Consider the following 27,994-nt stretch of genomic DNA (forward strand, 5'->3'; position numbering starts at 1 on the left):
TAATAACAGCAAGAGAAAAGCATCCAGACACCTATAAAGGAAACCCCATTAGACTAACAGCAAACTTCTCAACAGAAATTTTACAGCCAAGAAGAGAAAGGAATAATATATTTAAAGTATTAAAAAAAAAAAAAAAAAAACTGGCAGCCGAGAATACTATTTTATAAAATTCTCCTTCATAAAAGAAGAAATAAAGTATTTTCCAGCCAAGCAAATGCTGAGAATATTCATTAGCACTATACCACAGCTAGGAGAAATCCTCAAGGGAGTCCTAAACCTGGGAATGAAAGGACAGGATTTATTATTATAAAAACATACAAAAATATAAAACTCACTAGCAAAACAATAGCACAATAAAGGAAGAGAAAGAACTCAATTAATATCACTTCAGTTACCCAACAAACAATTACAGCAATCAATAGGAGAAAAGGGAAAGAATAAAGAACGTAAAATCAACCAGAAAACAATGAACAATATGACAGGACAACAAAGCATCACATATCAATAATAGCCTTGAATATAAATATATTAAGTTATCTGCTTAAAAGATCCAGAATGGCTGAATGAAATAAACAGCATGATAAAACTATACGCTGCTTACAAGAGATTCACCTTACTAGTAAATACACATAGACTAAAAGCAAAAAGATGCAAAAAGATGTTTCACACAAACAGCAACCAAAAACAAGCCACAGGAGCTATATTTAGATACAAACAGACTTTACCTCAAAAATAATGAAAAACAAAAACTTTATTATATAATGACAAATGGGTCAATCCGGCAAGAGGATATAGTAATTCTGAGTATATACGTACCTAATAATGGAGCACCCAGATTTATAAAGTAAACATTCCCATATCTAATGAGTGAAATAGACTGCAGTGCCACAATAGTAGGGGACTTCAGTATTCCATTCTCAGCAGTAGACAGATCATCTAGACAGAAAATCAACAAACAAATATTAGATTTAAACTAGACTTTAGAGTAAATGGACCTAACAGTTACGGAAGATTCTACCAAACAAATGAAGACTATATATTATTTTCCTCAGCACATGAAACATTCTACAGGATAGACCATATGTTAGGTACAAAAAAAAAACTCAACAAACTTTTAATAAATGAAATTATATCAAGTATCTTTTCAAACCACAATGGAATAAAACTAGAAACCAATACCAAGAGGAATGTTGGAAACTATACAAATAAATGGAAAATAAACATGATCCTGAGTGACCATTAGGTCAGTGATGAATATTTTTTAACTGTTTTGATACTAATAAAAATTGCAACACCACATACCAAAACCTGAGGAATACAACAGAAGCAACGCTAAGATGGAAATGTATAATAATAACTGCCTATATCAAAAAAGTAAAAGGATTACAAAATAACAATCTAATAGTGCACCCCAAGGAGCTAGAAAGGCAAAAACAAGCTAAACCTAACGTTAGTGGAAGAAAAGAAATAATAAAATTAGACTAGAACTAAGTAAAACAGGGTTAAAAAATTAACGCAAAATATCAGTGAAACAAAAAGTTGGTTCTTCAAAAATATAAACTAAATGGATAAACCAGTAGCTAGACTAACCAAAACAAAGCGCAATGACTCTATAAACAACATCAGAATGAAGGAAATAAGACATTATAACTGATCCCACAGAAATAAAAAATACCATCACGTATGATTAAAAACAATTATGTGCTCATACTCTAAAAACCCTAGAGAAAATAGATATAATCCTGGAAACATTCAATCTCCTAAGATTAAATTATGAAGAAATAGGAAACTTGAACAGATTATAATGAGTAGTGAGATTGAATCAGTAATAATAAGTATCCCAACAAAGAAAAGTCCAGGACCAGATGGATTCACAGTCAAATTCTACCAAATATTCAAAGGAGAACTAATACCAATCTTCCTGAGACTATTCCAAGAAAAATTGAAGAGGAGAGAACTCTCCTTAACTCATTCTGTGAGGCATGCATTATCCTGATACCAAAACCAGGCAAAGACACACACACATACACACAAACCACACACACACACACACACACACACACACACACACACACACACAGACAGACAAATGAAAAAAATTAAAAACCCGCAGGCGAATATCCTTAATGAACACGTATTAGCCCATTCTTGCATGGCTATAAGGAGCTATCTAAGACTGGGTATTTATAAAGTAAAGAGGTTTCGTTGGCTCACAGCGTTGCAGACTGTACAGGAAGCACAGCTGGGGAGGCCTCAGGAAACTTTCAGTCATGACAGAAGGGGAAGCAGGCACCATCTTCAAATGGCAGAGCAGGAGGGAGAGAGCGAAGGGGGAGATGCTATACACTTTTAAACATATCACATGAGAACGCACTCACTGTCATGAGAACAGCAAGAGGGAAGTCCAGCCCCATGATCCAATCACCTTCTACCATGTTCCTCCTCCAACATTGGGGATTACAATATGACATAAAATTTGGGTGGAGACACAATTTCAAACCGTATCAGGACATATACACACACACAAAATTGACAAAATACTAGTAAGCTGAATCTAACAGCACGTCAAAAAATAATACTGTACAATCAAGTGGATTTATACCAGACATACAAGAATAGTTTAACATATAAAAGTCAATAAGTATGGTACAGGAAGAAAAAACATATGATCACCTCAATCGATACAGAAAAAGCAACTGATAAAATTCAACATCACTTCATAATAATAACTCTTAATAAACTAGGCATGGAAGAAACATGTCTCCAAATAATAAAGGCTTATATGACAAGCCAAGAGCTAGTTTTATACTGAATCCAGAAAAGTTGAAAGTCTTCTCTTTTAAGAACTGGACCGGCCGGAGGCGGTGACTCAAGCCTGTAATCCCAGCACTTTGGGAGCCCGAGGCGGGCGGATCACGAGGTCAGGAGATCGAGACCATCCTGGCTAACACAGTGAAACCCCGTCTCTACTAAAAAATACAAAAAACTAGCCAGGCGAGGTGGCGGGCGCCTGTAGTCCCAGCTACTCGGGAGGCTGAGGCAGGAGAATGGCATAAACCCGGGAGGCAGAGCTTGCAGTGAGCTGAGATCCGGCCACTGCACTCCAGCCTGGGCGACAGAGCGAGACTCTGTCCCAAAAAAAAAAAAAAAAAAAAAAAAGAACCGGACCAAGAAGTTATGCTCAGTCTCACCACTGCTATTCAACGAAGTGTGCACTGAGAGTCCTAGCCAGAGCAATCAGGTAAGATAAAGAAATAGAAGATATTCAGATTGGAAAAGAGAAAGTCAAATTGTCCCTCTTTGCAATGATATGATCTTATATTTAGAAAGCCTAAAGGCTCCACCAAAATATTCTCAGAATTAATCAACATATTTATTACAGTTTCAGGATGTAAAATGAAGATACAAAATCAGTAATGTTTCTATATGCCAATAAGGATCTAGCTGAGAAAGAAATCAAGAAGTCAATACCAGTTACAATAGCAATAAGTAGATAAATAAATAAATAAAACACACAAACCTAAATAAATAAATATGAACGATCTCTACAAGGAAAATCACAAAACGCTGATGAGATAAATTGAAAATAACACACAAAAAATGAAAAATCATGCCATGCTCAAAGATCAGAATAATTATTGTCTTTAAAATGACCATATTGCTGAAAGAAATCAACAAATTCAATGCAATCCTTATCAAAATACCAATATCATTCTTGACAGAATTATTAAAACTTATTCCTATAATTTGTATGGAACTGAAAAAAAAAAAAAAAAAAAAAAAAGCCAGAATAGCCAAAGCAATCCTCAGCAAAAAGAACAAAGCTGGAGGCATGATATTAGCTAACTTCCAAATACATAGCAAGGCTGGGCTGTAGTAACAAAAACAGCATGGCACTACTATAAAAACAGACACATGAACTGACGCGGTTTGAATTTGTGTTCCCATCCAAACCTCATGTTAAATTGTAATGCCCAGTGTTGAAGGAAAGGCTTGGTGGGAGGTGATTGGATCATGGCGGTGGATTTTTCCTTTGCTGTTCTCATGATAGTGAGTTCTCACGAGATATGGTTATTTAAGTGTGTATCACTTCCCCCTTCACTTTATTCCTCCTGCTCCAACCATGTAAGACATAACTCCTTCCTCTTTGCCTTTCGCCATGATTATAAATTCCCGGAGGCCTCCCCAACCATGATTCCTATACACCCTGTAGAACTAATAGCCAATTAAACCTCTTTTCTTCATAAAATTCAGTCTCAGGTAGTTATTTATAGTAATATGAGAACGGACTAATACAGAAAATTGGCTCTGAGAGTGAGACATTGCCTATCTTTATATCTTTATAAGATATCTGAAAATTTGGAAGCAACTATGGAATTGGGTAACATACAGAGGTTGGTACAGTTTAGAGGTCTCAGAAGAAGACAGGAAGATGAGGAAACGTTCAAAACTTCCTAGAGATGTTTTAAATTGTTGTGACCAAAATACTGATAGTGACATGGTCAGTGAAATCCAGGCTGAAGGTGTTCTCAGACGAAGATGAGAAACTGATTGGGAACTGGATTATAGGTCACTCTTGCTATGCTTTAGCAAAGAGACTATCAGCATTGTGGCTGTGCTCCAGATATCTTTGGAACTTTGAAATCAAGAATGATGATTTAGGGTCGCTGGTAGAAGAAATTTCCAAGTACAACATGTTCAAGAAGTAGCCCGGCTGTTTCTAATAGCATATGATCATATGCATAAGCAAAGAGATTATCTGAAACTGGAACTTATATTTAACAAGGAAGCAGAGGATAAAAGTTCAGAAAATTTGTAGCCTGACCATGTGGTAGGAAAGAAAAACCAACTTTTCTGTGGAGGAATTCAAGCTGGCTGCAGAAATTTGCACAAGTAAAGAGGAGCTGAATGTTAATAACCAAGACAATGGGGAAAATGCCTTGAAGACATTTCAGAGAGCTTCACTTGTACCCCATAAGTGTGTGCAAATAGAAAAATGAAACAAACTATCATTATTTTAGACTTAACATCACACCACTTGTTTTATCCACCTTATACAGTTTAGTAGTACAATCGTCATAAGAGTAAGTTGAATTATCTGTCTTCCTCTATAAATTTTAGACTTCTTAAGGACAAGGACCATATAATTCATCTTGTGCAATGTTGGGTCCCCAGTACACAACACAGCACTTAGAACCAACTAGGTTTTCAGTAACTATTTGATAAACTGAGTTAAAAAGAGAAATGAGAGCAGACATTACAGAAGTGTCATAGTTTACACTTCTAGTGCAGCTCTTATAAGCCTGTACCATTAATGTTGATAGATATCAATTCCTGGCTTCTAAACTTCAGGCTATTGTTCTCTCTGATTTTAAATAAAAGCTAGGCATTTCCTTAAACGTTATTTGTGGAAACTCATTTTTAAATCCTGTAACATTTGAATTTGGTCTAGTTATTATTTAGAATTTTTTTTAGTTAACCTATCACTGCTAATATTATGCGTTTTTATGTGATATGTAAATAAAGGATCTTATTTAAACATTTTCTTAAATATTAGGTTAGTGCTAAACTAATAGTTGTTTTTGCAATATGTTTAGTGACAAAAACACAATAATTTTTGCACAAATGTAATATAAAGATACTTTAATTGATTAATGGATATCACAATGTTTCTAAATAATTTTTCTTTGGGCACATAATAAAAAATGTCTAATCACATTCTCAAACAATAATTGGAAGTTATTGGTTTTCACTGAATAACTGAAATTGTATTATTTTGTCATTTTATAAATTTTACCTTCTTGATTTGAAACTCATTTAAATTTTTATTTTATGTCATTAAATTGTAAACATATCTTAGCCTTTTGATTGTTTGCAAATTTGTTCTGCTTTCTTCATTTTACTATAATTACCTTGCTATATGTATAGTTGTTACTATATGATTTGCAACTGGCATTCAAGTTTAAGGAATAAAAGAAAAAAATATTTTGGTTGTAATGCTCTGTGTGTGTGTGTGTGTCTGTGTGTGTATAACAGAGAGAGAGAGAGAGAGAGAAATGTATCAGTCTAGAACATCATTTCTTGAACAGCCTCTCTTTTTCTGGTCAATTTTATTCTTCTCTCTTTCTAATAATTGTTTTAATCTTGATCAATTAAATTATTTTTATTGTCTTTTAGAAACAATTTAATGTTTCCCAAGAATGTTTCTAAAGTATGATCATTGTTCTTTGATATAGTTGGATAAAATCTCAGCTCAACATTTTTCATAGCCGATGTTTTGTGACCTTTCATTCTTGTGTGTCTGTCATAATTGATAAAATAATGCATACCATCTTTTCCTGGAAGCACTCATTTTATCAAACCTAATTAGTGCATTCTCTGTGGTACTTCAGATCCAGAAGAGAGCTCAATGTGTAAGTACCCCATTGCACATTCTTATCTCTGTGATAGAGTGCTCTTTATGTGACTTCATGCATTCCTGAAGTTTGTGTCTCTAGGTGCAATCCCAAAACAAATTCGAACATAGGGGAAAGGGAATAGTCATTTATTCAATGAACCAATAGTTCTTGAGCACGTACCCTTTGCCTAGCAATATTGTAAACTCTAGAGATAGATCAGTGAAAGAAACAGACAAAAACCAGGACTTCATGGAGCTTTTGCTGTATGCCATGATGTCCAATAGAACTTTCTGTGACGATGAAAATACTCTACATATGCACATATTGTAACTAGCCACTATGTGGTTATTGAACACTTAACATATAATTAGTCTGACTAAAAAACAAACTTGTAATTTTATTTAATTTTATGAAATTTACCTTTGAATCACCACATGTGGCTAGTAGTTTCCGTGTGGCACAGCATGGTCCTATACTTTATGTATAGGCATTTTTAGGAGTGGAGTAGGGGAGAGGAAGTTGTATGCATATGATATAAGAGATTAAAATTGACAAGGAAGGAAGAGGTCAAAAGAGACCTCTACCTTCAGACTTTATAGTCCATTGAGAGACTTAGAGGCTACTTGAAGTGATTTTGAGAGCTATGAGATATATGAGTCCCTGAAATACATAATTAAGCACAAAGTGGTCTTTTTACTGACAGGCAATCATGTTGATGTCACAGTTAATGTCTGAACACCAGTAAATGTCTACATACAGAAGAATAATTACAAAAAGTCATTAATTAGGGCCTATTTACTGTTCCATTGTAAAAACTAACTGCCTGGAGTAAGACAGTCCCTCTTGATTCATAGGTTTATACAGGCAAGGCCAAATCTATAAAGGCTAATCTGTGTTTCTCAGGCAAAGTGCTTAAATTTTTGGTAACAGTTAACAGCCATATTTTGTGTTCTGGCCACCCGGGTCAGGCCTTACTGCTACAGTAAGCAGAGTACATTTGAATTTTGAGCACTAAACAGATGATCCACCAAAATACCACTTTTTTTGTGAAGGTACAACTCTTTTTTAAAAAAAGAACCTGCTATTTGTTATCCAATTGCTGCTTTTACTTTGGAAACTTCAGCAAATAAGTAACATGGAATTATTGTGAAAAACATAATACTCTCTTTTATTTAGTTTGCTATGTGTGTTCACTACACGATTCAACAATTTTATCCACCTTCATTCAATTTTAAATTTTCGTTTGGGTGGTTTGGTTGCCATAGAATCCAGGCTGCAGTGACTTACTGGGGCCTTCAGTGTTGGGGACACATCAAAGCAGCTACATAATTCACCAGCAAAGTTGGATGCTTTCCCTGATCTAGTTGTAACTAATACACCCTTCCTCCAAGCTGCTAAAGCTTTTTCTTTATTCCTCTTTTTAGGACTTAAAACAGTATTCCTCTTGAATAAGGCCCTTTTTGTTTGTGTGTGTGTTTGTTTGTTTGTGACGGAATCTCACTCTGTCGCCCAGACTGGAGTACAATGGCGTGATCTCGGCTCACTGCAACCTCTGCCTCCTGGGTTCAAGTGATTCTCCTGCCTCAGCCTCCCGAGTAGCTGAGATTACAGGCATCTGCCACCACGACTGGATAATTTTTGTATTTTTAGTAGAGACAGGGTTTCACCATGTTGGTCAGGCTGGTCTTGCACTCTTGACTTCAGGTGATCCACCCGCCTTGGCCTCCCAAAGTGCTGAGATTACAAGTGTGAGCCACAGCGCCCAGCTGAATAATGGCATTTTTAATGTTTATTTGTTCCATTGAACAATTTTAGAATTGAGACAGGTATTACTGAACTTCAAATCTGTCCCAGTCCAAGAATTCAATACAAGCTTATTGAATAAATGTGGGAATAAAATATTCAAATTTGAATAAAAGATTCAAATAAAAATTTGAATCTCCTACATTTTGTATTTTTATAACAAAAATGGAAGCTTAAATAACAATTTTACATACTTTCATTCTCATGGACATATTATAATGACCATCAGTAGAAATATAAAGGGCCCTAATTTCACAATTAAAAATGTCTTTCCCCTAATAGCAGCAAGAAATATTATTCAGTATTTTAGTCCTAAATGTTTAATGTTTGTCAGCAATTTGTAATAGTGGGAGTGGAGATGGACATAAAATCCTTTGGTGGAGGGGAGACTTTAATCCACTTTTGAGAATAATTAACTAAACCATTATCTATCACTTCAGTGTGTTGTGGTAATAAAAATGGAGGACATTGTCAATCTTTCTATCTATCTATCTATCTATCTATCTATCTATCTATCTATCTATACACACACATACACACACATACATTTTTCTGATTGTTCTTGCTATACTGTACGGTTGTTTTTTTGTTTGTTTTGGTTTTGGTTTTGGTTTTTATGGAGTCTCACTCTGTTGCCCAGGCTGAAGTGCAGTGGTGCAATCTCAGCTCCCTGCAATCTCTGCCTCCTGGGTTCAAGCCATTCTTATGCCTCAGCCTGCTGAGTAGCTGGGACTACAGGTCCACACCACCACACCTGGCTAGTTTTGTATTTTTAGTAGAAACAGGGTTTTGTCATGTTGGCCAGAGTGGTCTCGAACTCCTGACCTCAAGTGATCCACCCGCCTCAACCTCCCAAAGAGCTGGGATTACAGGCGTAAGCCACCATGCCCAGCCTGCTATGCTATACTGCTAAGAAAAAGGGAAATCTGAACGAATGTCAAAAGAGTTTTCTACATTTCCTAGACCACTTTTTAAAAGAATTCTTTTGAGTCCTCCAAGCAGTTGCTAAGAGTTGGATATATGAGAGATTTGCTCAGAGCTGCCTGAGGGGAGTAAGGCCTTTAGTGAAAGCTAAAGTAAATCCTGAATGTATGGCAACTAGCAATTGTTAGCTAAGTACAGAGAGGAACTTCACAGCAGCTCCTCTATGTAAAGGAGGTCTGAATGACACTTTCAACAGCCACTACAACCTTCAACCACCCTAACAAGAGGAAGGGTAGATCTGCCATCCCGAAATATTCCCACTTATAAAACATTAGTAACTACCATTCAACAATTCCATGTTAAATCCATTCTGGATTAAAGGAAACTTAAGGGACATAACTAAGGGCAATATCTATTCCTTGTTTAGATGCTGGTCTTAAAAATCAGTTTAAAATAAAAACAGCTAAAAAATATTCGCTAGACAATTTGTAACATCTGAATATAGGGTAAATGTTCAATAAATTTAGGAAAATACTTTCAACTTTTAGATGAGTTAATATTGTGGTTAAACAGGAAATATTTATATTTATTGTAAATGCATGCTGTAATTTTTGAGGTCAAAATGCCGTGATAACATTACTCATAAATATATCAGCAAAAAATATAACAAATTAAGTCCAAATGTTAACCGTTGTTAAATAAAAGTTATCAGTACAGATTTAGTTATTAAATATTGTGTCTAATATGCAGTATATGTTTGGATACTTCAAAATAAGGATTTTAAAGAAAAATGAAAGCAAAAATATTTCAACCCAAAGAAGAGGCATAACAAGTAATAACCATAATTTTTTCTTCAACTTTTAAGTTCTGCAGTGCATGCGCAGGATGTACAGGTTTGTCACACAGGTAAATATGTGCCATGGTGTTTTGCTGCACAGATCAAACCATCATCCAGATATTAGGCCCAGCATCCATCAGCTGTTCTTCCTGGAGCTCTCCCACCCCCTCACCCCCACCACAGGCCCCAGACAGTGTTGTTCCCCCTAATGTGCCCACGTGTTTTCATCCTTCAGCTCCCACTTACAAGTAAGAACATGAGGTGTTTGGTTTTCTGTTCCTGTGTTAGTCTGAATAAAGCTAAATTTTACTGCTCTTGATTCTCAGCAAACTTCAAATAAAGAAATTTGGAACCTCTGGATGAAACCATTTTACATGTTCATTTTTATTCCCACAAGAGAATCTTTGTGAAATAGGCATTAATTACTGTTATGGAGTGGTCGACAGAATAACAGTTCCTGTGTTTCCAGATTTACATATTGTAGAAGTTATAATCAGTGGTTGGCTTTTTAATATTAACATTTTCCTGCTTAACATAAACACTCAAAACATATGACTCAGGTAAACGATTTAGAAAGTTTTACAATAGATTAAATAATAAGAGAATTACTTTGACTGGTACATCTGACAAGAAAATAGCACTAATTTAAAAAGATGCTATTTTAATCAAAAGTTAGTATTGCGATTACAAAGAGTGGTTTGATACAAATAGGTTTACAATTGTATCGTATTAAAAACATCATCTTTTTCATCCACATTAATGCTTTCAGTAAAACATCTGAATTTACAAGCACTGTTTGAGATCATTGAAAAGTGATGATCATATACAGGAAAATATACAAAGTTGTCTGAGATTCTACAGGGAAATTAATGTGGCCAATAACAAAACAGTTTTATTCCTCACGTGCTTTTTTTACAGAAGTAGTTTGTGTACCACGAGGAAAGGGATTTTGTTCAGGCACCCTGCTCAGAGTGATGAAGCTAAATTATCAGTCCCACATCTAATAACTAACTTGAATTTTCTCTTCCAGGTAGCAGAATAGATTTTCAATAGTAGCCATGATTCAAGCTTTGCAGAAATCCTAAATAACGTTTGAATTGATAAAGATGTAACTATTTATTGATAATATGAAATATCTATTTTATGTTATCTTGGTTATTATTCTTTGCTATGCTCAACTCAACTCTGCTTTTATGAATTAGATCCATACATAATATGAATTATGTAGTGCAACCTGGTAATCAAATACTCGCTAGTACTTCAGCCCCTACCGAACACTATTTTTCCTCTCCACTGGCAGAAACAAGTATGAGTGCAATATATTTACTCATTTGTTCATTCTCTCGGTCATTCATACATTCTTTCAACATTTAAATATTATACTATATTCTAATAATCTGAAAATAATCAAGGTACCCTTTCTTATGGAATTACATAAGAAGACAAACTATTGATTTTTAATACAAACAATAAGCACTATCATAGAGGTAGGCTGAGGCCCTCACCTGTTGCATTTCCCCAATTATAGGATCACCTCTGCCTGCCAAGAAATTCAATACTTTTAGATCCAAGCTTCCCAGCACCTATGCCATTTGTTATTATTTTTTCCGGGTCACTGCATCAAAACCATGTTCAAGGTTGATAGATCCATTATACAAAAGTAGAAATCAAAATGCTCATGTCGATTTTTATTCCTTTTAATTCTGGTTTCCCCGATTTTGTACAAGGTCTCTCCTGCTCACTTTCTATTCCTCCTGAAAGCACAGCAGCAATAACAAATTTTCATGTACCTTAACTGACTGTATAATGTTCTGTGCGTGGAAGATAGGTTCTAGCCCATCTTCTCTTTGTCGTTTCCTCTCTTCCCTCACACTCATTGCTAACCAGAGCAGTCTTCTCTTTCCAGAGAATATTTGTTTGATATGTGTCCATATTCAAGGAAACTAGAAACTTTGTACAATACACTAATGTCTACTGCAACTTTGAACAAAGAACTCATGAAAAGCAAGGAGACTAAAGCTCCTTCATAATAATATAAGAGTGGAGTGACAGATGTTTGGGTCATTAACCATTCCCCAGCACTGTACATAGAATTACGGTAAGAGAAAGGACAGACAACTTTTAACACTTTTTGATAAATTCAGGTAAGCCTCTCCCTAGAATCTAAGGAGAAGTGCATCAAGTTGTACAGAAAAGGACACTTCTAGAAAATAAAATGACTTTTTTGTTAGAAAGACAAAAAGTGCTCCTTATCAAGAATGGCACATAATTTATTATTGTTGAAATATAACTTTTGTTGGAGAGTTTTAGGAAATTAATCCAGACAAGTGGCAAGTACCAGCTAATGAAGGACATTGTACCAAGCAAATAAATTTCGATTTTAGGTTATGTATGAGGATATGCCATAAATAATTTTAAGCAGAAAACTAACATGATTCAAATTGGAATTTAGAAAGATCATCTTTACTCAGTAGTAAAGGATGAATAGTTAGTTCACAGTCTATGAAGATAAAAGTACCTAGCACTGAGATTCATAAAATCTGGCAACATATGATTTATTTTATTTTTGCTCTCACAATGTCTCTATTAGATAGAAATATACAGACATGAGTTATGCATGTCCCAATAGAAAAGAACCGCCACAACAAAACCAGTGAGATGGTGGTAGATGATTTTTTAAACGTGTTTGTTTCACAGTAATTTTCCAGCGAACCTAACATGCTGACTTTAGGCTTTATCCATAGCACACATCCAGGCAAATATCTGTGTCCCTTTCCTGTCAGATATCTCACCTGCAATCTGACAGCAGCAACCCAACTGAGGATCAATGATATTCGCTCTACCTATTCTAAAATATTTCAATTCTTAATACATCCTTGAAATTTTGTTTAATAAATATAATAAAGTATAATTTGTAGGTAAGACACATTTTATCTTTATTTTTGCTTTTGAATATCTACTTTACTTATCTATTTAGTTGTTTTCATGACTGGCCTAATTCCACAACATATGGGAAAAACTCAACATCAAGAAATGTATAAAATTAACTATGAATTTAAAGTCAAACGGGGCATTGAGATATGTCAGTGCAGTAAGATGAGAGGAATCATAATATGCAAATGCATACGACCAAAAAGCCAACACACCTGCTAGAATAGATCCACACTTTGGGTCTTAGCTCCTGTTGACCAAACAGAAAGAAAAATACTTCCAGTTACAAAAATGTTCATTGTCAATGGACCATACTCCAGCTTCTCAGGGAAGCAAAGCTTTTCTTACTACACAGCTCTAAAGTTAACTTCTCTTATATTGGTAGAATTAGACATTGCTTAAGACATTTGTTGGCTTTTGATAAATCACTATGATTTTATTTTCAGTATAAAACATTAAATAACGATATTCCTGGCAAATTAATTCTTCTGAGAGAAGCTAAATTACACGTTAAAAGGCAAATGTTTAGTTTACAGTAGTTAAAGAACTCTTTATTTTGCAAGGCAAGGTAGAGATTATGAAATTAGTATCACTTGGATCACCAGTATTTATATATTATATTTTACCCTAGTAACATACAATCAATGAAGATTTATTGACCAATAACAACCTTTCTAATGTTATATTATAAAAATACTATTTTCAGATATATTTAATAAATTATTGCACAAATAAAACTGAGCATGATAATTTTATTAAGGCTTTTGTTGCTATCAATAAGAGACATCACAAATGACCACAAAAACATCATAAAAAGAAAAATTGGTTCAAATAGGTGCAAACGAGAGTATAAGTTTTATATATTTTCTCCATGCAAACAATCCCTTTTTAATCTTGCATTATAGTAATATTGCTAAGATAAAAATAAACAATGCTCTTTAGGAATCGCAAACAAAACAATAAGCAATGTAAAAAAAAGGAAGTAATAAATGCTAGAGACCTCTAGATAAAGAAAAATCAGTGAGAAGCCACTTGTGTGAAGATACTGAAAGTAGGTATTAATTTATTGAAGTGTTAAATAAATTTAAAAGAGGTTTAAAGACAATAACAAGTAAAAAATATAGATGGTAGATAGTTCTATAGCTATCACTAAACGAAAGGAGGAAACAATGAGAGAGAGAGAGAAAGGAAAAAAGGAAGAAATGAAGGAGAGAGAGAGAAAGAAGAAAGAAAGAAAGGAAGGAAGGAAGGAAGGGAGGGAGGGAGGGAGGGAGGGAGGGAGGGAGGAAGGAAGGAGGGAAAGAGGGAGGGAGGGAGGAGGAAAAAAGGAAAGGGGAAGAGAGGGAGGGAGGAAGGAGGAAGGGAAAGAGGGAGGAAGGAAAGGAAGGGAGAAAGGAAGGAGAAGGAAAGAAAGAAAGAAAGTGGCAAGGAAGGAAAGGGAAATAAGAATACAGAGCACAGAGAGAAAATGAAAGGATCTATTAACATGCATTATTCTTTTGAGTATGTTGACTGGAGAGAAGAAAAAGGGCAAGCATATACGAAAAACTAAAATTGTGTATAATCCTTTAGTGTTTGTGATATGATCTCATTCATATAAAACTATAAGCATGTGGGTATGCATAGAGAAAATAGGAAAGTGTATGCAGTTAAATACTGATGTTTTAAATCAGCATTGAGAAAACAGAAGCACATCCAAGACTAGCATCATAGCATTGGGGTTGGCGAAGACAGGGCAATAACATTGGCCTTTTCCTTATATAGTTTAAATCGTTTTACGTCTTTCCTGTGTGTTACTTTTGCAACATAAAAGCTTTAAATAAACAATAATTTAATAAGCCATACCATTGAGATATCTTGACAATAAAGGTCACTTCTTATAAAACACTTTGACAGAACCACACAAATTTAGTGAAGAATTGTCCATGACTAAAAAATTAATAATAGTTTCAGGAAGAAAATTAGTAATTATTTATAAGAACTTAACACTACATAAAAAATATCATATTAATTTCTATACCAGAACAACCATCAGACTGAATTAATAATGTAATTTAATCACACAAAGAAGAGGGCCTTTTTAATACTGCCTCGTAGTTAGAAAATCATCACTTAACCAGAAGTACGATTTCAAAATATACAAAAAATAAATGAATTAAGAATCACTGGTAAAAACTATGTATGTATGTATGTATGTATGTATGTATGTATGTTGTATATACACACACATACAGCTTTTGTCATACACATACGTGGCAAAATATATAATGTTGTTGATACAATAAACTCATAAACAAATTTCCCATCTCTAAATGAACAATATAAAATATCAGGAAAACACTCAAGCTGGTGGATCTCACTCTGATATATGCCATTGTAGAAGAATGTAGATATTTCAAACTTGTGTATATGGTCCCTAACAATAAATAATCAGTATTTCAGAGTAAAAGAATGTGTCTGAGACTTTCTGTAGATTCTTCTTAATGGTCTTGTGTCAGTTGTTGAGAAACTCATAAGTTCCACATTTTGCAGGTTTGTGTGTATGTGTGTGCATATACAAGAAAGAGTATAGGGAGACATGTTTTGAATTTGCCATAGGAGCTAAATTTTTCTCTGTACATAACCTTTCAAAACATAAATTACTAGAGATGCATCTGATCGAACACCCAAGGCAGCTAACAAGCACATCTGCCCTTCTGTCCAAAAACTCTTTGCGGGGTTGACTCATGTTGATGCTGCTTCTTGCCTGGAGCATGGTATTTAAGGTTAGTGGCAATAGTGCTGGTCATCTGAATTGACAAAAAAAAAGAAGGTAGTGCAGTGGAAATGCCAGTGATCTAAAACCAAAAGACATGGTATTGTCAGTAATTCCCTCCTCGTCTTTGGCTCAGCCGATTAACCTCCAAGGACCTCACTTTCTTTGCTGTACAGCAAGAGTTTTGTGATTTAGCAATATTTTACTGACTGAGTTTTAATTTAAAGAAAAACTGGGTCTCTCAAGATGTTACCGGCAGTACCATGGCAAATCAACTTAGAAATTGTTGCTAATCTGATGAGCATGACGGTTGTAAATCTGTGGGGTCTTGCCTTCGATAAATCAGTTTAAATGGTTCAATTCCAAATATCTAAAACATTCAGATAATTTTTTAAAATTTTTGCTCATAGTTTTGAGATTTTACAGAATTCAATTTGGGAAATACGGTGTTAAATGTTCTCTCCAAGCATAAAATCTTAGTCATTTCTCAAAACAGACATACCAATGCTCAACAGATATATGAAAAAGTACTTAACATCACTAATCATCTTGGAAGTACAAATTAAAGCTGCAAAAAGATCTAACTCCACACTTACTACAACAGCCATTATCAAAAGTCAAAAGATAACAGTTGGTGAATATATGGAGAGAAGAGAACACTTGTACACTGATGATAGGAATGTCAACTTGTGCAGCCAATTTGGGAAACAGTGTGCAAGTTCATCAAAACATTAAAATGGAATCATTATAGGACCCAGCAATCTCACTTCTGGGTCTATATCCAAAGGAAATGACATCATTATGTCAAAGAGATTGCACTCCCATGTTATTTGCAGCATTATTCACAGTAGCCAAGATATGGAACCAACCTAAGTGCCTATCAACAAAAGGATGGTTAAAGAAAATATTGTATATATGCAACAGAATAGCATTTAGCTTTATCAATGAAGGGAATTCAACCATTTATGACACCATGAATGAATCTAAAAATCACTGGTAAGTGAAATAAGCCAGATACAGAGAGACAAATAAATGCATGATCTCATTTACATGTGGAATCTAAAATGTCAAGTTCATAGAAGCAGAGGGTAGAATAGTGGTTGCCAGAGTCTAGAAAACACTGGGAGATTGAGAGAAGTTGGTCAAAGTGTGCAAAGTTTTAGTTAGGATGAATAAATTCTGCAGGTCTATCATACAGCATAGTAACTATAGTTAATAATAACGTATTTTATACTTAGAAATTGCTAAGAGAATAGATGTTAAACATTTTGACTGCAAAAAAAAAGTTATGTGAGAGGATGCATATGTTGATTAGCTTGATTTAAACATTTCACAATGTATATTTATATCAAAATATGTTGTGTAAGTTATACAATCTTTATCAATTATACCCTTATAAAATAAAAAATTAAAATATTTGCCTAGAATAATAATGATCACAAAACATAATAAAATACATAAAATTTAAAAATCATATTAATTTCTATACCAGAACAACTATCAGACTGAATAAATATGATTTAATCACACAAAGAAGAGGGCCTTTTTAATATTGCCTTGTAGTTAGAAAATCATCACTTAACCAGAAGCGTGATTTCAAAATATGCAAAAAAGAAATGAATCGAGAACTATTGGTAAAAAGGTACGTATGTATGTATGTACACACACATACAGCTTTTGTCATACACATACGTGGCAAAATATGTAATCTTGTTGATACAACAAAATATATAAAAATGTTGGAAAACTGAGCAAAACTAAAAACAAAATTATAGTTTAAACGTTTTGAATATTTGGAATTAAATAATTTTAACTGGTTCACCTAAATAGATTATGCAAACTAAGTAGAATACTTATATCACTATTATTTTTCATCCCAAACTTGACACAGTATTTCATATCTAACCATACTCCGGCATGACACAGACTAAACAAGATGACACCCTCTCATTCATAAAACAAAAAAGAAAAAGAGGAGTTTTCTCCCTGAAACTTTTCAAAATGCCTGTTTATTATCTATTTGACTCTATTGCTGACAATTATTAGAACTATAGTTGATATTTCTCACCCATTCAATTGAAAATCATAAAAAGATTGCTTCCTATAAATTGTTCCAATGCAGTGTTCACAGGTACTGAATATTCAAGAGTCCAAAATTAATTATTTTCCTGCCCTCTTGAAATACGCCTGAACCCAGAAGATACTGCTATAAAAAGAACTTACTTAATTTATACCAACTTTAAAATAACCTGGCTGTGGCAAAGCATGACCAGACAGCTGCCTGCAGTCACAGTCTTACGTTTAATGAACTATTTTGCTTATATAATGAGTATCTCTCAGCTTCCCTGGACCTGTCCTTTCTTGAACAGTTTCCAAAGCTTTGAGAGTTTAAGCAAAGAAATAGTATGAAGTAGAAAAAATAAATGGTTCCTGATAATTGCTACCTTGGGCACTAAACAGAGGGAATGGTAGACATCAGTGAGCTGACTCTGCCTCTGCAGAACATATGCTCACCCAGAGTCAGAGGCAGCAGGTAGCACCTCTTCAGTGTACATGTTTTTCTTCTGTTTTCTGCTCTGTCAATTTTTTATTTAAATGCAGAGATCTGACTGGAACATCCAAGAATTGCTTTTCATGGAGTGGATATCCAATTATTATGACAATAGTCAACAAAGAAAAATTAATTTCATGTGAAAAGTGACAAAGCTCAGACAAAATATGATCTTGAATACAGATGCATTCATACTGGGAAAAGAAACTGCTCTTTCTTCTCAGTCACTCATAAGTTAGCTGAGTTACATAGGGAATGGGATTGCTTGTAAATTTATTTTAAATTTTCAACATTTTAAAAACAGATGAGTACATTATTGTCCACACCAAACCTGAACTTTTTCATCAAAATGTAATAATAAAAGATGGTATTACAATTCCTTGGCCACACTGGATATTCCTCATGTCATTTCAAGGCTTTTTAGTTAGGGAATAGAAAACATTTCATTGTGAGGAAAATGCAAACATAACTTCCAGAAAACAAAGAAAGTTGATGCAAATGTAGACAGGCAGTGTTGGGGGAGGAAGGGAACTGATCATATAAAGAACCGTTAGCAATGTCCAGAGGCTTGTTTTTTATTCTAATGCCATTAAGCCCACTGTAGGTTTCATAAACAAAAGGATATCGGGGGAGAAACCACTTAATCTGCTGTCTGAAAAACAACCATCGGGGCAGAGCGGGGTGACGGTGTCTTGCGCTGGCACAGAAGCACCAGAAATGACAGAAGTGAAGACATTTACAACACATGTTGAATGGTGCTGAAAGATCTGCTCTTGGATCGGATGTTGAGGAGTGGAGTCAGTTCTTTTAATCAGTTATGATTCCTTAGACCATTTCCTGTTAGATTCCACGACAGTATGGTGATCAGGGGAAATTCTTAAGCTAACAGATGCGAGATAATTATAATCTTAGTTCCTTCTCCTAGTGAATTGTGAAGGTGCCCTACACCTGTTTACTCCTTTGTAAAATGGCCTCCACTTTCCCCTTCCTACTTGAGAATGAGATGAATGTTACACAGCTCAATGTGTTACTGCTCATTGTTTGCATGCAACCCCTTTCTCTGTCTTAATTGCATTACACCATACTTGTTCCTATTGAATGTCAGTTTCATTTGTTTTTCATAACTCTTTCAATTTATCAAAGTCAACTGACTCCAATCCTCTCCTCCCAAGGTGTTGACGTTCTCTTTCTTTCCCTTTTTGTGTTCCTCCTGTGTACTTCTAATGAGGCACATTTTCTACTCTGTCATTTAGATTTGGGATTCTTCTTTCAGTATCTGCCTCCATTATTTACTGGCTTTTTCCATGGCCCTTTGACAACAATGCTTGCAAAATGCCTCCCTTCCTCTTGGTGCTGTCTTTGAAATGGTTTTAACTTTTAAGGCAAAAGATAGAGTTATGCTTTCCAATGCTACGTTATAGTCAATCTTCTCCACAATACACTATATCTAAAGCACTGGATTCAAGATAGAATTGATGGAATGCAATTGGAGAAACTTGAGAATTCGTAATGTATATTCTGATCATTTGAACACATATCTCACATTGTGATAAATCTTTCAGATACTGAAAGTAAATTTGCAAGTATATAATTCCAGGTTCTACAGGTAACAAACATAGATGGGATAGCTCAAAAATCACATATATAAAATACATCAAAATCATATATATGTATACGTTACATATATATTTAAGACATCTTTTATATATATCATTTTTATCACTTCTGATACTGGTTTGACTATTCTCTCTCTGTGTTTGCTTTTACATAATGCCCATTTTAAATAGAAGCAGAAGTGAAAGGAAAAAACCCAGTATTAAAATGTCTATTTTTTACAATGCTTTAAGTAAATTTATTCTCTTTTTTCACCTTATAGATACACATATATATGTATAGCCTATATTAGGAATATAAGTTAATGTATATTAACACTGTATAATGTACGTATAAACCCTTCGCTTGGGTTTAATACATGACCTTTAAATACTAAGAAGTTTAATCTTGCAAACTCCCATCTGCAGAGAAACAAATGTCTAATTAAGTGGGGAAAATAATTAAAAAAAGACTGACCTTTGCCTATGATTGCATATTGTATGTTTTTAATTAGAAAAAAATTAATATAAACTTATGAATACAGATAACTATTTAAAAAATCAGTGTGTTCACCTTAATATGATTTACTTTTCTGAATCAATGACTACTTTTTCTTTATTAATGCTAATACATCTAACTGTAAAAGTATGACATTTTACAGCAGTAAGCAATTTTTTTATCTTGTTGTAGAATTAAATATGAAAGATTTAGCCTGAATGCTAAAAGAAATCTATTAAATGATCTAAAATTACACTCACAGCATGGAGCAACAGTACAGAATCCAGTTTTCCTAATGCCTCTTATGCATATGATATGAAAGTTTATTTCCAACATTTTAAAATAGTTTTTAGCTAATCCATGTCCTAAATGATACATATATAAAGTAGTTTACACACTTGTGTGCTGGTCCTTAAGGAACATTCTTTAAAATAGGAAATATAAATTCTTCCAATGTTAGACTCAACTTTATTTCCTTAGGCAAATAAAATCACCAAAGTATATTTACCGTGACTAAAAATAGCCATTCTTTATCGGATAAGTATCTTTAACATGACTAAAAACAGTGATTCTTTACATTTTTCAACGTTGTGTCAATCAGTTTATTTTCTTTTTCTTGTATTTCTATCTTACAGAAATAGAAACTTTAAAATTTATCACTGGAATAAAATAGTGTAGCGATAGTACCTATAACATGACTACAATAAGCCATAAAAGATAATACAGTTTTAAAACTCTGGAAATGAAAAATTTTAATTATTTTATTAAATCTAAGATAACAATCAATCACTAATTTGGGAATATGTTCAAAAGAACAGCATGCCAATTACTCCGTCCCCAGGTCAGAGGTACTTTGGGGCGAATTTTGTGGTTGGAATTTTCTTACATACACAATAATAAGTGTCTCAATTTTCTGACAGGTTTTATAAATTATTTTAGCTATATGAAATCATGCCTGTCATTCTCAAAATACCAACAATGAAACATGTATTTTAATCAAGTGAAGATTTCATCATTAAAAGCCTTGAAATAAATACTTGAGAAATGTGTTTTTAAAAGCAGTCATTCAGCAAGAAGTCAATTGGTCCTAGAAAGTGTAATGGATGTCTTTTGAAAAATCATTTATTTATAAAGGGAATGTCATTAAAAGTTGAAAGTAGTGATCATATAAAAGAAACAATTATGGGAGAAAATTATTTTGGGTTACATAATTACATGTGTCCGTGTAGCCTCTCATCATTTGAGTCACTTATTTGAAAGTAGAACTTTGATATTAAAGAAAAAGTGTTTTAAAAGTTTTCATACTATATAGTTCAAACTCTGACCGTTTTTAAAAATAATAGTGCTGACAGTTGTATTCCCTTCAATATTGTTTTATATGCTAATAAAACTATCTGCATAGTTTTAGGAAAATATCAGGAAAAACAGGAATGCCAAACAGTTGATGTTGATGTAACGTTTTGCATCTGCACTATCCTATATGGTAGTCACTCTTTTCATAATGAAAGCTATTAAAATTTAAAATAATAAATTAAATTAAAAATTCAGCTTCTCAATTGCAAATAATAATAATAATAATAATAATAATAATCAACAGGTCCATGTTGCAGTAAGCTACAATTTGGGACAGTGAAGATGTAAACAATTCCAACATTGCAGAATGTTTTCTTGGACAACATCAAGTTGGACTTTCTACATATCTTGAATTTTGGGTTTGTTTGTTTGTTTTTTGAGATGGAGTCTCGCTCTGTTGCCCAGGCTGGAGTGAGTGGCCCGATCTGGCCTCACTGCAAGCTCCGCCTCTCGGGTTCCCGCCATTCTCCTGCCTCAGCCTCAGTAGCTGGGACTACAGGCGCCGCCACCACGCCAGGCTAATTTTTTGTATTTTTAGTAGAGACGGGGTTTCACCGTGTTAGCCAGGATGGTCTCGATCTCCTGATCTCGTGATCCACCCGCCTCAGCCTCCCAAAGTGCTGGAATTAGAGGTGTGAGCCACCGCGCCCTGCCATAACTTGAATTTTTTAATAAAGTGAACACCTTTTTTATTGAATGCCTGGAAATAAATACTTGAAAAATTTATTTTTAAAACAGACATTCAGCAGGAAGTTAATTGGTCCTACAAAGTGTAAGCGTGTCTTTTTGAAAAGTCATTTATATAAGGAGTGTCATTAAAAGTTGAAAATCATCATCATATAAAAGAAGCAATATTAGAAGAAAATTATTTTGGAAAGCACAATTATATGTGTTCTTGTAGGTGCACCACCTATGTGAGTCATCTATTTGAAGATAGATTAATAAGCTATTTGTTTTCATGTTTTTCCTAGAACTTTTAGACACGAAATGAAATGAAATGAAATAATGTCTTCTTAAAGGTGGTAACAATTGAAATCCAGTCAGTTTGGATGTCAAGTCTTTTCAGAAGGCCGGAAAATAGAAGGCCAATTCTAATCTGAAATATCAGTGCTTTAAAAATTATTCACAGAAGAGAAAATTTGTTTATATTAAAGAAGCATAGCACATTTTCAAAACTTTTATAGTTTAGTATCTACATTTATGTGACTTTAGAATGATATTTTTACTTTAATAGAATATACCTTTCATATTATATTTTACTTTTACCACTGTTAATTTTAAAATAGATAATAAGAACAAGAAAGAAAGTCCTAGGGTAATGAGTGAAAAGAGCATAATTAGCCTATAATAATCTGAATATATTTTAAAAAGTGCAATTTATTGGAAATAATACTCATGTTAATCATTGATATTTAAACACTGAACTTTTGGCTGTTTTTTTTTTCAAATTTACTTAGAAACTGCAATATTGTAATACAAGTCTACTTTTGGAGAATGAAGAAATTAATTCTTTACAATTCTTTACAATTAATATTATATGTAATTAGAATTCACAGTTTTTCCAGGTGTTTCTCCTTTTTAAAAATAAATTAACTTTGAAACAAAGATTTTTCTGAACATGTGTATTTACAAAGAAAAGAATAGACTTTATATTGTCAGTTAGGAATTTGTTTTGTCATCATAGGAGAGAAATAAAAAACTTAATCTTATTTTTCACATTTTTGTGATGAGCTAGGTTTTAAGCCATATTTAGAACAATTAAGATGCACTGAACAATATTGAGAACCACATTACCAATTGATAATGCTAATCCAACTTGCTCATTAGGTTTGAACTATAGAATACATTTGCAAAGAATTATTCACAAAAGTCCTTTAGGAGCCTGGCACCCTGGCACATGCCTGTAGTCCCAGCTACTCAAGAGGCTGAGGTGGAAGGATCACTTGAGCCTAGAACTTTGAGTTCAGCCTAGACAACATAACAAGATCCTGTCTCTAAGAAAATAATTATTAATTAAATGAAAAATTCAAAAGTTCTCTAATCAAAGTTTTGCTAGAAGGGATATAAAACAGAAATCATAAACTTTTAATGATAAGTGAATATTTTTATGGACGAATACAATCACAATCTAATTCTATATTTCTTCTCCCCTAAATCAAAACTATTGATTAAACAGGTGGTAGCATTTGATATTCTACAGACAAGCCTGCCAAAGTTTTCAGGGAGTACCACTTCCATCAAGAAATAACACAAACTAGACAATCATATAGATGTATGAGCTCTGGCCTTTTGGGTGGGAGAAAAATAATTTGCTTAAAGATGACATTTTAAAAACATAAACATAAAACATAGCTTCTAGTTATTTTTCACATAAGAATATTTAACGCAAAACATTAAATAATTGCGTATTTTATTTCATTTTATTTAGAGACAGGTTCTTGATTTGTCTCCCAGGTTGGAGTGCAGTGGCACTATCCTGGGTCACTGTAACCTCAAACTCCTGGGCTCAAGCAATCCTCTGACTCCAGCCTCCCTCAGAGCTAGGGCTACAAGTGCAAACCACCACACCTGGCAATTTGTTTTTCTTTCTTTCTCTCTCTCTCTCTCTCTCTCTCTTTCTTTCTTTCTTTCTTTTCTTTTCTTTCTTTCTTTTTTTTTTTTTTTTTTTTTTTTTTTGCACAGATGGGGTCTCACTATGTTGCCCAGGCTGGTCTCAAACTCCTGGCCTCAAGCGGTCCTCCTGTCTTGGCCTCCCAAAATTCTGGCATAACAGGCACGAGCCACCATGCTGCACTTAGACAGCTGCACACATGGGATGCAGAAATGGGATGATCTACTTTGTATGTGCAAAAACTAGATAATCTCCTTTCTGTTATATTTGATGGTAATTCCTAGAAACAAAATTGGGGGAGCATTTTATGACAGAACATAATAAAAGCTATTTATTTATAAAATTAGTCATCCTGACTTTGATAAGAACTCCCAGTTAATATTGGATTTCTCTCCAGAAATGTGCCTCAATCTCCAGAAAAAAACAAATCTAAGTATTCCCCCGACTTGAGGTAGATGGTAGAATTAGTAGTAAGCACATGTTTCCATTATCTAGGGGAGAAGAAAAACTTGTCTGGGTGCTCTCCAAAATTATTTCCATCCCTGACACACTATTATCTGCTATATGTCGTCTTCAAATATGCCTTTTAAGAAGTGAGTATCAGTTAAGAGTAACATGTAAAAGCAAAAGAAAAGCCAAGCTAAGACATAGTTTCCTATGTCTTAAGTAAATTAAAAATCTCTATCTCTATCTAATATTGCTAGCTAATATATTTTAACATGAATCTTTGTTCTGAAATCTGATCAAAATATAAATTTGGTCTAAGAGAGCTAGTCAGATAGTGGTTGGATGTCATGTAACTATGTGCATTTAATGATATTTTAAAAATAGTTTTTCCTTAGAGCTTTTCCCTACTAAAGCTATAAAATTTTCTTAAAATTTTGTGTCATTTCACAAACACATCCAACGAAATCAGTAAGAGGAATTAGAGATTTGAATTGAAAATAAAGTTAATTTGATTTCATTTTAAAAACTACAGGATCATTGGTTCACCTTCTCCTCAGAGAAGAATTTTAGCAAACACTTGTCTGGTGACTTAGCAAGGGCAAGATAACAAGATCGCAAGATCACTTTAGAAAACCTTAGAAAGAGGATGTGCTAGCAATTCCCTTACATACATGATAATTTAGCAGAATGTAAAGATCATAGAACAATGCTAACTGAAATTTTTGTGTGTGATTGTTTTCTTCCAAGTAATTTCCTGGTTAAGAGAAGGTTGAAAATAGAACTTACTGGTTCTATTTTTAAAATCTAACTTTGAAAAATATTTTAAAATACGTATTTCTTTTTATTCCTTGAGTGTCAAAGTACTACTGTTGAGTTGTGACTTCTGTTTGGACGAACGGAGGCAAGATGGTGCACTTCCAGGTTCTTCATGACCAACTTTTCCCGCGGGCGCGAAAATGCAGCCGGCGCCCAGGAGGGTGCAGACCAACCGGGCATGCGCCAGGTGACGTCAATCCAAAGAGACCAAGATTTGCCTGGTCGCACCTGCGGAACGCCCCCCGACACGCCCGTGCCCCGCCTACTGCCCTCCCACTCCTAGAAAAGCCGCTCCGGACGGACGCCACGCGCGACTTCCCAGCCCCACTCCTGTCGGGATGTCGGGACTGTATCAGGAACCCCACCCGAGAGCCCCACCGGGGGACTCTGTCGGCCTCCTTTGCCAGAGGCTGACAGACCTCTCCTTCCCACCTTCTTCCCCTGAAGCTAGGTGACCAAAAATAAATTTGCAGTTTTGCTCCTAGCCTTGCCTACCCGCTGGTTCTTTTGTGCCCTCTCTGGTGGTCTTAGAAAAACAAATCAGTTGGTGCCGAAGACCTGGGAGGAGACCCCTCCTCAGGGCCCCCAGGGTCTGGGGAGCCTCCTCCTCCTCCTCCTTCCACGCCGCAGACGGACCAGGACCTGAGACCCGCTTCCCTCACTCTCACGGCCTCTCTGGGGTACGTGCCCTTGTCTCCTCTTTACCTCCCTCGACCAAAACTCCTGCGCAGGTCCGAGGCCCACTTTTGAGCCACCGTGTGGCTTGGGAGACCTGTTCAGGACGGAGACGTCCGCCTGAAGGTAATCTCCACCTTGGCTCCAAGAGCCTCCAGTCTGTCTCTGCTGGTTCCAAAGGATGCTTTGAAGCCAGGCAGAGATCCACTTCCATTTCCATTGTGTCCATTGTGTAAGTAAAGAGGAAACAAACGGGAAACCCCCCAGTCCAAATTTCCAAAGAGCACCCCCTTAGAGTGCCTCCTAGGCAATTTAAAAACCTTACAGCTTGAACAAGACCTTAGGAGGAAGCAGTTAATTTTCCTTTCCACTGTGGCGTGATCAACCTCAGCAATTTCTGCCAGCGGCTAGGCAAATGGTCTGAAATTAATTACATACAAGGCTTTTGGGCCTTACGCTCTCGTCCCGATCTGCCCTATACTCCTCCTTCTCTCCCCGCTCTCTCCACCCCCTCCCTTCCTGCCCAGACTCCTCCTCCATCCAGACTCCTCCTTCCTCCTCCTTATCTACTAGTAATCCACTCGGTCCCGTGCCTCCTTCGGGGCCCCCAACTGGCTGCCTTGAGTCCCCTATCTGTGCCCACACCCTCCTACAGTGTTAGCGCCTTTGCGATAGGTGGCTGGGGCGGAGGGGGTAGTCAGAGTACATGTCCCTTTTTCACTGGTCGATCTTTCCAAAATTGAGAAGCATTTAGGTGATTTCTCAGCTAATCCTACCATATACATAAAGGAATTTAGATACCTTTGTTAGGCCTATGACTTAACTTGGCATGACCTCCAGGTTATCCTAACCTCTACCCTACACCCTGAGGAGCAAGAGCGCATCCTAGCAGCGGCTTTACAGCCCAGTTGTAACCCCAGGCCAGAGAGCACACACCCCGCAGACTCCAAGGCTACAAAAGGAGCCTGCTATAAGTGCAGCAAGGCAGGACACTATGCCAACAGGTGTCTGCAAGGTCCCCGAGCCCCAACGCAGCCTTGCTATAAGTGCAAGGCATCAGGACATTGGGCCAGTGAATGTCCTAACCCTCGTCCACCAGCTACCCCCTGCCCTGCTTGCCAGCAGGGAGGACACTGGAGGTCTGATTGCCCCACCCTGAGAACAGGTGCTGCGTCTCCACGTGATCCCCTTTCCCAGGATCCTGGGAGCTCCTTCCAGCTCCTACATCTGGACGACGACAACTGAAGGTGCTGAGACTCGGGGACCCCCATCACCCTCGCCGAGCCGCGGGTAACTCTCCTGGTAGTGGGTAAGACAATTAATTTTTTAATCAACAGCGAGGCTACCTATTCTGTTTTGCCGTCCTTCTCTGGACCTAGCCTTCCATCCAATATCTCTGTAGTAAGAGTAAGCGGAAAGCCATCCACTCCACAAAAAACTCCACTCCTTAATTGCTGCCTGGCCAACAACTACTTTGCGCACTCGTTCCTCATTCCCAACTAAAAAGGGCGCCTACCAAAAGCAATCAGTGGAAATCAGTTTGGTTTTCCCCCACTCGCCTCAAACTTACTAAATTTTCTTAACTATCTCATACTCCCCAGCCTTGCCAGGACTATCCTTCTGGGTTTTGTCCATATTCCAACAAATGCTTCCATTCCTCATTCTTATACTAATACTGTGCCTTATTTTATTCTTCATCCGTACGTCCAAATACCAACCATAGGCCCCGAACTTAACGACGCCCCTTAACAGCAGGAAGTAGCCAGACAGACCACGGCGCCCCTTATCACTATTATCAATA

The sequence above is a fragment of the Rhinopithecus roxellana genome, chromosome 1 (genome assembly GCF_007565055.1).
Source record: "Rhinopithecus roxellana isolate Shanxi Qingling chromosome 1, ASM756505v1, whole genome shotgun sequence".
NCBI lineage: Eukaryota > Metazoa > Chordata > Mammalia > Primates > Cercopithecidae > Rhinopithecus > Rhinopithecus roxellana.